The 12,312-nt window shown below is 51.1% G+C and overlaps 1 protein-coding gene across 4 annotated transcripts in view; it reads right to left on the bottom strand.

Annotated features, from left to right (window-relative positions):
• Positions 1 to 11,987, bottom strand: part of FAM135A (family with sequence similarity 135 member A) — a 141,715-nt gene extending 129,728 nt beyond the window's left edge. Inside the window, exon 1 of one of the 4 annotated variants that reach the window (XR_016440409.1) lies at positions 11,418 to 11,987. The gene's annotated coding sequence lies outside the window, so the exon portion shown is untranslated. Of the gene's footprint in view, positions 1 to 11,094; positions 11,279 to 11,417 lie in introns of those variants that run through there. The other 3 variants (XM_090034664.1, XM_090034657.1, XM_090034660.1) reach the window with 3 other exon arrangements.
• Between the last annotated feature and the right edge of the window lie 325 nt (positions 11,988 to 12,312).

Raw genomic sequence — 12,312 nt, 5'->3', positions numbered from 1 at the left:
CTACAGCTCAGCTTTCTGTTCATGCCCTGTGCCCCCAGACCAAGCTGCTGCTCTACTTTCTGCTCCCTGCCTTATCTGCCACTGTGCTGCCTGTCCCCTCCCTGGCGTGCCACACACAAGGCTAGCAGGTTGGCTACCTTTGATCCAATATGGGATTAGTAGACACTTCTCACTCAGAGTTACTTTTCAATTCCACCACAAGGAAAGCAAATACCTGCGCCAATATATCATATTAGTGACTGAAGAACACTCTTGTTTTATCAAGCCATCTTTTCCTAAACTTGTTGAGTTCCATTTTTAAGTAATTCTTCAAGGTGCTCTGCCCATATACTTTATTCAGAAGTCCATCCTAAAACTCCATTCCTCTAATAGTCAGAAACTTCCTTGCAATTTCTAGTCAAAGTTTGTTCACAACCAGCTTTCAGCTCATTTTGCTATTGTTCTTTAAATTAAATAGATCTTCTCTCCCCGACGTCCACTTGTAGCAGGACACCAGGGTGCCTGCTACTAGATAATGGTGTGTAGGAGGGCACTAGGTTGCCTGCTACTGAATAGTAGTAAATGGGTTTAGCTGCCATTCATAGGGCAGCAGGTGCCAGTTACTATGGCTACTAATTGGGTCAGCTGACCACCAGGGGACAGGGCCTGGCCTTTATAAATAGAGAAGGCTAAGGCCAAAGCCAGTTCCCCTCTGGGAGCTGGAGGAGCAGCAACTCTACTGCGGAGCAGACCACGGCAAGGCCGTCTGACTGACTGAGAGTCTACATGATGGGGGGGGGGGAAGAGAACCCTGACAGGAGTGTACGTTCTAGCTGGTAGGCTTGTTGTTATGTTACAGCCGCGTGGCTTGTGGTTCTGTTTAGTTATTGTTATACCCGAGGACCGGGCGAGGCTGTAGGGGTGGAGGAGGCCTCATCAGGAGCTCCCTAGTAAAGTGGGGGTGTTCCTGGCACCATTGAGGGTGGCGCATTGTGGGGGTGTCCCAACCTGAGCCCAGTGTGGGCAGCTTCAGGAAGAGTTCGGTAGAGGCAGAAGCCCAGTGGGGCGCAGGCCCAAACAGGCGGGTCTGGGGGCCAGGCGAGGCTGAGGCCGCCTGAGCCCCAATCCTGAGAAGCCTGAGTCGGGCGCAGGATCCGAAGAGGGATCTGAAGAGGGATCTGGGGCCCAGGTAAGGCTAAGGCCGCCTGAGCCCCAACCTTGGGAAGCCTGAGTCGGGCATAGGAGGCCTGAGAGCAGGCGAGGGGCACGAGCACAGGCCCGAGAGCAGGCGAGGGGCGCGAGCAAGGGGCCCTGGTGGGGGCGGAGAGCGCGAGAAGCGCGAACAAGTGCCCAGTGTAGGCAGGGGAGCGCGTGAGGTGCGAGTACATTGAGCAGGCCCTGGGAAAGGGCGCGTATATTGGACATTGGGCAGGCCCAGTGGGGCACTGCCTGTGAAGGGGAAGCCCCGGAAGGGGGCAAGCCCAAGGCTAGGCCCTGGAGAGAAGGGCGAGTCTACTAGGAAGCCTGAAGAGAGAGCGGGTTACTTAGAACAATCACAGACAGGCTGGCGAGGGCCAGCACAGGGAGTAAGCCCCGGAATCGTGGTATAGCAAGACTGGCCCTGTGCCAAGGGGGCAAGAAGGCAGCCTCCCATTGATAATAATAAGATCAAAGATGTGGCGGGCGAGATAGAGGGTGCACTCAAGACCCCGACTTGGCATGGTGGGCAAGGGTGCTAGGGGAGGTCATGGAACCCCTAGGGACCGTCCTGCCACACCACGCTACGAATATATTTTTATAAAATTACTAAATCCTTTAACTTTTGGAATACCACCTGGGTTTCAATTTAGTAATACAAGAGGTACCCCCTCTCCAATTGAAGGGATCAAAGCAGGTGCACAAGCACTGCGGGAGGTGTAGGGACTCTCCTCCCCCTATAGAGGAGAGCCAGACCATCAATGGGGACTTAACCATATACCTTTTAATACTAGGAACATAACAGGCATAAATCAGAGAGGATAGTGGATATTACAATGCCCCAAGGGGGCAGGATTCAACAAAGGTTAGACAGACACTTACAATCACTGACAAAAAACAGGGTTAACAAAATATAAAACACAAACAATACGAGTTGGTGAAATATAAAGAAGGGCACAAAATGCAAAATGTCACATGACATGGAAATATAGGGCCTTGGTACCTGGAGGGGGAGGAAGGGGAGAAAACAATGGCCCCTTCCTTCCACTGCAAGAAGATTTGCTTCTTGTTAGCTCACTCACCCTAAGTCACCTCAGCTGGGACTTGAACCCAGATCTCCCATGTGGTAAGCAGGAACACTGCCATAGAGCCACCACTGGTGATACTATGCCAGCCTGCTAGGGGTCTTGACCTTCCTGGAGCCCTGGCCTCATGTCAAACTGCCTGGCCTCTGATTGGTGGAGCTGGAAGCAGAGCTGGGAACCCCTCAGGGGCCAATCAGGGGACAAGGGGGGGGTGAGTCTCTGGGGCCTGATTGGTGCAGGAAGGGAATCTCAAGTCCTCCAATCATCTTTTACCCCTTCAAAATCCCTGGGCCAGGTCACTGGCAGCTAGCCCATCACAAAATCAAACAAGACAGACTTTTTTTAACGTACAATGGTAAGATTAATTTTCCATTCCGTCAACTGTTGTGGTATTCTCTCTCTCCATCTGATCACTTTAAATCCTTCCATTTTTTTTTTTAACTATAGATAACTACAAATTTAGACAATATGTGTACTTGCAAGATAAGGCCCACAGTTCACTGCTATTGACCTTTAAGAGCACTTCCCAAATTAAAAGTCACACCCACACCCATCACAAATATTCTGGGGAGGGAGCAGGGGTGGGGAAGATTGAGACAGATCTTTCAAACACAAATATTTGTATAGTATTTAGATTTGCTGAATATACTCAATCAGATAACATACAAATCAAGACATTTTAAATAAAACCTGCATCATTTTGCAGAAAAACCAATGTGTAATCAAATGGCTGTTTGTCCACCATATGATACAAGAAATTAACAAAAACTATTTGTTACATTACAGCAAGGCTTACAAAACAGTAAAGAATGCTTACTAGCCTGTACTCAAGGGCTAGACATCTGCCCTTATCAAGATAAGCAAAGCACCAGTCATATTTTACTTACCTACATACAAAAAATAAATATTACATTAATTTTAATAGGCCACACTAAATTGGAGCTACAAAAGCACCAAAGGATTCTGAAATAATACACAGAAGATGATTCATTTAGTAAACAAGAAGCACTACAGTGATTCTCAACCTTTTTAGACTCAAGGCACCCCTCCATAAGTTTGCAAAATGTAGTGGTGTAATATTTAAAAAACTAAGACAAATATAGTATGACTATTATAATGTAAACATTATTTACTGATGTGTTATTAATTGGATTGCTGTATTATAATATAAAATGTAGATTATTACACAGTCCGGTGGGTGGAAAATTGACTTATGGGATGCACCCAGAGAGTGGTGGTGGATGGGTCAGTTTCTACCTGGAGAAATGTGGGCAGCAGACTCCTCCAAGGCTCTGTCCTGTTCAATATCTTCATTAGTGACTTGGATGAGGGAATAGAAAGGACTCTGTCCAAGTTTGCAGACAACACCAAACTATGCAGGGAGGTAAACAAACTAGAAAGGAAGGAGCAAATCCAGGCGGATTTGGACATGCTGGAGAAGTGGGTGGACCAAAATAGGATGCAGTTTAACAAAGGTAAGTGCCATGTGTTGCACCTAGGGAGGAAGAACCATCAACACTCCTATAGCCTGGGAGGTACCATTCTAAGTAGCACAACTGCAGAAAGGGATCTCGGCGTCGCAGTCAACTCCAAAATGAACATGAGTCACCGCTGTGATGAAATAATAAGTAAAAATAACCACACTCATTCTTGCATAAGTAGGTGCATCACAAACAGGTCTAGGGAGGTGATACTTCCCCCCTCCATGCATTGGTCAGGCCACAGCTGGAGTACAGTGTCCAATTTTGGGCGCCGCACTTCAGGGGGAATGTAGATAACCTGGAAAGGGTTCAGAGGAGGGCCACCCGTCTGGTTAAAGGCCTACAGGTAAAACCTGACAAGGACCAATTGAGGGACCTGACTCTCTTTAGCCTCCACAAGAGAAGGCTGAGAAGTGATTTTGTGGCCATCTACAAACTCATCAGGGGGGACAGCAGGAAACTAGAAACAATGGCCACAAACTGAAAAAAAGCAAATTTAGATTGGACATCAAGAAAAAATTCTTTACAGTGAAGGCTGCCAAAATAGGGAATATGTTTCCAACGGAGGTGGTGCTGTCCCCTTCCTTGGAGGTATTTAAAACAAGATTGGACAAACACCTGGCTAGAGTCATATGACCCCAGCACTCACATTCCTGCCCAGGGCAGGGGGTCGGACTCAATCTAATACAGGGATGGGCAAACTCCAGCCTGAAGGCCAGATCTGGTTGGCAGTGGCCTCATTTCCCAGCCTCCCCTGTGCATGGCTGGGGCCAATCTCCATGGAGACCCCAGCCACAGCTACATGGGAAAGTTCAAAGCTGGGGTTGCCTTGGAGACTAGCCCCAGCCATGCGGGCAGCCCTCCAGGCAGAGCAGGGGAGGGAGCTGCTGTAGAACCCCTGGGAACTTGGGATGGGGGCAGCTTGCTCCGGAGCCAAGGCAGAGCTGCGATCTGTAACCTGCATGCTCCAGGCAGGGGCACGCAGACAGGGGAATGTGGCTTCGCTCCTGCTCCAGACCAGGCTGTTACCACTGCAAGGAGACAGGGCAAAGCCACGATCCCATTTGTGTGCCCCTGCCTGGAGCACACAGGCTACAGACCACAGCTCTGGAGCAAGCTGCCCTCACCCCAAGTTCTCAGCAGCTCCAGAGCAGCACCCTGCCCTGCTCTGCTATGTGCCCTGCCAGCATGGCTGAGGCTAGTCTCCATGGCAACCACAGCCTTGAGCTTTCCCACACAGCTGCAGCTGGGGTCCTCATGGAGAACAGCCCCAGCCATGTGAGCAGGGGCTGCTGGCTGCCAATTGACTCAACTATTTTTCCCACCCCTGATCTAATAGGTCCCTTCCAACCCCAAAATCTATAAAACATACCACAATATTCACTCTTTCAGAACACTGGTGATAAGCACACCCCCAGCAGTGCCTGCCCCCCCAGGCACCAGGACTCATTATACAGGTCACACTGGGAACTGGAAACTGGCAGGAAAATTTCTACCCTTAGTTATCCCAATGCTGCTTGCCCTGAACTCCAGCCCCATGCTGAACAAAGCTTGGGGACACCAAGCAAGGTGCCAGACTATACACATGGCACACAGGTCAGAGGAAAGGGGAGGGGGACACAAAACACACAAAGCCTGGGAGGAAGAAGAGGGACTACCTTCCCACTCCCTGGCTATACCTGCAGTAGCAAATGCAGCCTCCACTACCCCAGCTGCTCCCCCAGGAATCTGCATGCTGGGGACAGGAGCCACCTGGCCACACAGCCCTGGAAGCACGCAAGGAGCACAGGAACAAGCTAGGCTGAAAAGCATGGTTCTGAAGCCCCATAACCACCTGCTTACAGCAAATTGCACTGCTCAGAGCAGCCAGCACAGGGGCTGCTGGGCCAGGGGCAGCTGCTGGTGTCATTTGGCCTGCAGGATGCTGGAAGAAAGTGTGCAGTACCAGACAAAGGAAAAGCAACCAACATGCTTACCTCCTTACATAGGTGCTGGGCGCTACAGCAACCTTACAAGGATCTCGAAGCACCCTGGTGTCTCACGACACCTGGTTGAAAATCACACCAGTAGCCCATACAGACACAGCCTTCAAACACTGAAAAAATTCTCTCTCTAACCTCCGCTGTTGCAATTTATTATAATCCTACCCTCTGGTAGGAAAATAAGGAAAAAGAAATGGAAAAATAAGTAAGGAGAAGGTGGAGTAAGGAGGAAGAGGAGGAGGAGGAATGAGGATAGGAGGATAAGCAAGGAGGAAAGAAAAGGAATAAGAAAAGCTATATAGCATATACCTACACTGCAAAGGGATCATAACACTTGAGACTGTAAAACCAATCTCTTCAGCATCTTTGTCCTCTGAAGAAATCTACAAACTTGAGTTAAGGCATCTTTATAATGCATGGGCAGTTAGCCACCTCAAATGGAAAACAATGAAGCCGCTACAAACAGTGGGAGCTAACTGAATAGTCAATAGGAAACATCAAGGACATGGGTATGTCTTAAATTCCACCTCCCTTGGAGGCTGGACACCCCACTCTACTCACAACCTTACACGGGATAAAATATATAAGTAGTCCTCAGAAAAAGGATTATATCCCAGGACTAAGAAGCAAAGGAATAGTTAGTTTGTGAATAATGAGACCTAGGTCTGAGCTGCTCAGGCCCATCAAGACTAAGATGCCTGTAGGCAAAGTGGAACTTTAGGTACCTGGAGAACGGAACTTGAGGGTAAAAAATTAAGGGGCTTGCAGAGTTTAAGTATTGCTACTGTTAGTATCCGAGTAGGAGTTCTACGTCTTGGTCCTCAATTGTTACTATTCTTGCCAAACTTCACTAGCATAGATTGTGTAAAGACTGTATTGAGTATCTTTCTATTCACCTCAAGTTACACATTTATTTCACTTTAAAAAAAAAAACAGAAAAAAACCCATATTCTCCCTATAAGCAAAATCACTAATTTTATTTCCTATTATCTTTCAGTTCCTATAGCTAATCTAAGAACTACTCCATTTATACAAAACTAATTTAAACTACTCAGAGAATACTTTCTAACTCATGTTCTAGTACTGGAAGTTTAAATAGATTAGCCATGCCATTTAAAAGCTCCAGAAAGCTTGGCAGGGGTGGGGAGATGAAGAATACACAGAAGTTAGAAGACAAAAAGAAACACAAATTATGAACTCTGACATTTCTGATGTGGATACTAAAACATGGATTGGGATAGTCACAGGGATGGAGGGAAATGGAATATAAAAGGTCTGTTCTTTACTCAGACAACATTTTTCAAAGATACATTACTGAGACTTGGTTCCCTGGTTGCTCCTTTGAGATCCACCCTTTCCAGGCTGAACAGGTTCAAGGACTTTTAAATGGGGCTATTAAGCTGGCCTGGAGTCTTCAATTCCCTCTTCCATAAACCAAGAATTATTTCAGCACAAAACAGACATACATAGTATTCCAGCAAAATAAAACCTTACAGAATCAGATTCAGACTGTCAGCATCATCCAGCCTACAACAGGAGCCAGACTCCCTTTGGAGTTGCTCTTCACAATCAAAATGCTAACTAAGAGTTTTCTACATTACCAACGCAATGCATTCCCTTCCAGAGTAATAAGGATCACATGAACAACGCTTTTCACTCTTGTCAACATGAACAAAATGAGACTCCCCACACCCCAACAGTAATTCGGTGCAATGTAACCCACTTCTTTTTTAAAAAAGTAAAACAAAAATACACAAGAACTTCTTAGTCCACTAAAAAAAAAGCCAGACTCCAAACAGAAATAAACATTACCCTCCTTCCAACCATGCAGATTCGCAGAAATGAACACAAAAGGTTATAGGGCTTCAACATAAATGTAACAGCACTATACAGGTTTGCCTCGATTTATGAGGGTTGTTTATATGCAAGTTCGCTCTTGTGCAATGAGCATATTTACACCCACAATTCATTATATGCAAGGTAAATTTGCTCTTATGCGATCAGCATAAACAGCCTCCCCCCAGCAGGTAAGTCTGTGGGGGAAGGGGGTGGGCCATGGCCGCACTCACCCCAGCCCCAGCTGCAACGGACCTGGGAGCAGCCAGCGCCAGCTGCCTGCAGCCGTTGGGCTGCACTGTGCTCAGTCTGTCCCCCTACACCTGGGCTCACCCCAGCTCCTGGGCTAAGCTGTGCTGTGGTGCAGACAGTTGGTGTCAGCTGCTCCTGGGGCTGCTCCAGCATGGGCTGGGGTGAGTGCGGACAAGCAGAGCCCTGGGCAGCACAGGGCACAGTGCTCACCCCAACCCCGAGTGCAGTGGCCCCAGAAGCAACCAATACTACCTGCCTGCACCAAGGCACAAAGCAGTCCAGGCACAGAGATGAGCGGGGACAGGTGAAGCACAGTGCGGCCCAGCCACTGCCGGGGCCAGGGTGAGTGCCGCTCTGTTCCCTCTGTTTTGGTGCCTTGTGCAGCCCTGGGAGCAGCACCCCTCCCCCTGCCCCTTCTCTAGTCCCAGCCTCACTCCCTCCCTTCCCATCATGGGAACCTATCCCTATTTGTTACACTGTAAAGTGGGTTCCCTTTATGCAAATGTGATTTATGCACCATTCTCCGGGAACGTATGTACTGCATAAATCAAGGGAAACCTGTAAAACTGTTTTGAAGGCAACTTTAAAAAACTGACTTGCTCGTGAGATACCAACAGGACTGCAAATTATTGTTTTTGTCTCCCCTCCAAATTAATTTCTTACTTTGTGTGAAGTCACTCCCACATGGGAAAGACTAGTCACTAGTTTAGGATGAGTTATGCAGCAGTACTATACTGAGCGCAACGATATGAAAAAGTTTTCAACAGAAATGTTTTAATGAAACCTGCTGAAGTTCAGGCAACTAAAATACCAGGCAACACTTACTTTTCAAATCCCAATAACATAAGAATTGCCATTTACTGGATTAGACCGTAGGTCCATCTTACCCAACAGTCTGTGTCAGATGGGTCAGACACTGCCCTCGCCTACATCAACAAGGTCCTGCACAAGGACCAATCACCACCCCCCAGTATCACCCAACCCTCCCCTCCCCCAACCCCCCCCCCAGAGCTCATCATAGGGCTCCTGCCTTAGCAGGCCCCATGATGTTCCTCACCCTGCTATCTTAGTAGGCTGAGGGATAATACCAAGCTAGTCTACTGCCAAAGCACCCATCACTGCCAGATGTACATGCTCATGGTTTGCACCCTCCACCATTCCATCCTCATGTCCCACCCAAACAGCAAGTAATGGAACATGCTTGATGAGAACAAGGGTCCCTGGTGGACAAGTCTATATCCACCCTGATCCCACGAGCCACCAAGGACCTCAGCTGGCAGCTCCTACAGAGCCATCACCATGCTCATGTAACTGGTGCGGTTCATGGACAACCCTGATACCTGCCCCTTCTGTAAGAAGAGGGAGAGCCTGGCGCACATGTACTTGGAGTGCACCAGGCTGCAGCCCCCACACTGCTTTCCTCAGAACTTCTTGCTGAGGTGCTGGCTGCACTATTGCCCTCATTTGGTTATTTATGAGCTCCCGGTCTGTGGCCCCACCAAGTCCCAGGACTTCCTGGCCAACTCCCTCCTGGCCCTGGCTAAGCTGGCTGCATATCTTACCAGAAAGGTGGCTTTGGCCAAGAGAGGACCTGTTTGATCCTGTCTCCAGGCAGAGTAACACTGGGCAGTGTCTACTGGCTCCTCAGACTCATGTGAGAGCCAGCGGGTACTGTCCATTGTGCTCTGCTCAGTGTCCCCCCTTGAACACTACTTAACCTTTGACTATCACTCCCGCCGCTGTTTAATCATCTGTCCCAAGCAATCAGTTGTCCCTTTTTCAGTAGCCTCCCTCTCTAAGGGGGGCTTACAGTTTCCCATGGTGGGGCTTTAGCCCACAAATCCCCAAAGCGGCAAATAAGCTTGCCTGGACACCAAGTAGTGGAACACACTTGGTACGGATGAGAGTCCCCAGTGTGCAAGCATATATTCCAGCTTGATCCATGGAGTCAGTGCCAGAAGTATGTATCTGGTACACTTTGTGGACACCTCTGACACCTGTCCCTTTCGTGAGCAGAGGGAGATCCCAGCACACACCCACCTGGAGCGTACCAGGCTGCAATCCCTTCACCACCTCCTCAAGAACCCCCTGCTGAGGTTCTGGCTGCACTACTCCCCACACCTTTTCATTTACACACTTCTCAACACAGCCCCACCAAGTCCCTGGACTGCCTAGACAACCTCCTCCTAGCCCAGACTAAGCTTGTGAGCTGACTGGAAAGGAGGCTTTGGATGGGAGGACGCCCAGGGACTGTGGTGCCACTTTCCTGTCCCTCATCTGTTCACATCTCTTATCAGTGCCTACTGGCTCCTTAGACTCCTTCAAGGGTCAGAGTATACGGTCTGGTGTGGTCTGCTCCGTGTCTCATCTCAGTGCACGTTATGAACCTATGACCTTCACTCCCGTTCATTTTGTTTTTATCCATTCCAAGTTATCGGTGATATGCCCTTAGTGGCTCCACGTGCTAGGCTTTGGCTCACTGTCCCAATGTCATATCTAAAAGGCAGAGTAGCTGAAAGGGAGAGGGAACTGGCCTGTTTTTTTTGCCCCATTGTTCCTCCCTCACTTTCAGCCTCCAGCACTTAAGGTCAAGGAAGCCAATTCAGAGGCTGTGCCCCTCACTCCCACTGATGCCTCTTTCCTTCCCAATCTGCCCAGACCCTTTTTTCAAATCTGGCAAAACTGCTGGCTCCTGCAGCATGGGCTGGCAATGAGTTCCCTGCACGAAGGCCCTGCCAGGTGAAAAAGCCCCTCCTTTTGTTAGTGCCCTTTTATTTCCCACGTCTCATTACCTAAAAACTTTCCTGGCCGCAGAACTTTTCTGACCCAGTTGTTTGCTTCTTCTGGTTGGAGACCCCCAGCGCTCCTGCTGAGGCACCTACATGGGGAGCTGGGGGGTGGACAGAGGGCTGGCCACAGAACAGCCTAGGGCAAGGCCCTCTACCACAGCCCAGGTTTCATTTCAGGAGGGACTAGAGCCGCTTCCACTTTCTCCACAGCCCTCCCACCCCCGGCACCCGCGGTTCCCGGCGCTGTTTGGAGGAAACTTCGTGCAGCGCCTTTGCCGCTCCCGCCGGGCGCCGGCCCCAGGACTGCCAGCAAATGGCTGCAGGCCGAGCCGAAAGCGGCGGGAGCAGAGGGGAAGGGCCCTGCTGCCAGGTCTGCCCAGCCGCCAGGACACCGCGACCCCCGGACAAAGCCCCTGGCCCACCAGGGCCGGGCAACGGCGGCAGCGAGCTCCCCGCCCGGCCGCGGGGCAGGGCCCGGCGCCGCCCGACCCACCTGAGACACAAAGGAGCGGTCGTCCGGGCTCCGCACGGGGTCCAGGCCTCGGCAGCACCGGGCTGGCGTAGCACGGGCATCCGCCGCCGCCGGCCTCCGGGAGGCCCGTGCTCCGGCGCCCGCTGCGCGCGAGGCAGCGGGAGCCGGGAAAGGCCGAGCCGCTGCCACCACCGCCGCCCGCCCGGCCCCGCGCCCCGGGCTCGCTGTGTGGCCGCGTCGGGCTCCGCCAGCCCCTGCTCCCGCTGCCCCCGCCTCGGGCTCCCTCCGCCGCCGCGGGCGCGGACCGACCCAGCGCGGCCGGGGGCCGGGCACGCGCTACTCACCCTCCTCATTCCGTCCCGGGACCCGCCGGGATCGCGGCCGCGGCCGGTCCCCACTGCCGCCGCTCGGCCCAGGCCCCTCCAGGGCGCGGCGCGGCGCGGTCAGGCGGAGCGCGAGGGCGGCCCCTGCCGGCGGGGACACGGGCCCGGCGCACGTGGGGCCCCGCGCTCCTCTGCCGGTACAGCTCTGCCGGGGGCGGACTCGCCGAAGACTTCTCCCGGCAGCCGCCTGCCTCCCCTCAGCCACGCGCTCGACGGCGCTGAAGCTGAGCGGGAATAAGGCACCAACAGCCGCAGCCCGGAGGACCGGCTGCAAGAGCACACCGACCTGGCACCAGCGGCTGTAGCTTTGGAAGGGAGGCGGGGAGAGAGAGAAGGAGAAAGTGTCCCTCGAGCTTGCTAACGGGTGAGCTGCCCAGCCTGAAAATTAGTCTGAAAACCTGACCCCGTGTCCAAGCAAAAACCTGGTTAACTAAAAGCAACACACATTCCGCTCCCCCCACCCCCTCTAGTCCTCCATGGGAGAAAACTGGCCTTTCTGTGCCTTGCAAACAGGTCCTGAAGGATCCAAAAGGGAAAGGGGGAGGGGGGCGGAGCACCTGCACAGCTGCTTCCTAGAGGTCTGTGTTGGAAACGTTGGTGAGACCCTAGGTGAAGCCATGGACAGGAGATGTGAGAGCAGATCTACGAGTTTGAAAAGGGTGGGATTCATCATTCCATGTAAAAAACATATTTTCTTCCCTTCAGGATAAACCAAATTATTAAGTAATAGGCTAGCAGCTCAAGGCTGTATTAATCTGTTTAAGGCTGAAGCAAAAGCAAATCTATCTCCGTTGGAATGAGTTAAAGACAATCTGCAGGACTGTGTTCGTTACCAGGAGTAGCAAACAAACAGCAG

This window comes from Crocodylus siamensis, chromosome 1, assembly GCF_052110815.1.
Source record: "Crocodylus siamensis isolate JL-2025a chromosome 1, ASM5211081v1, whole genome shotgun sequence".
Classification (NCBI taxonomy): Eukaryota; Metazoa; Chordata; order Crocodylia; family Crocodylidae; genus Crocodylus; species Crocodylus siamensis.
Note: the sequence above shows the minus strand (reverse complement) of the source record. Positions and strands in the feature narration are given on the sequence as shown.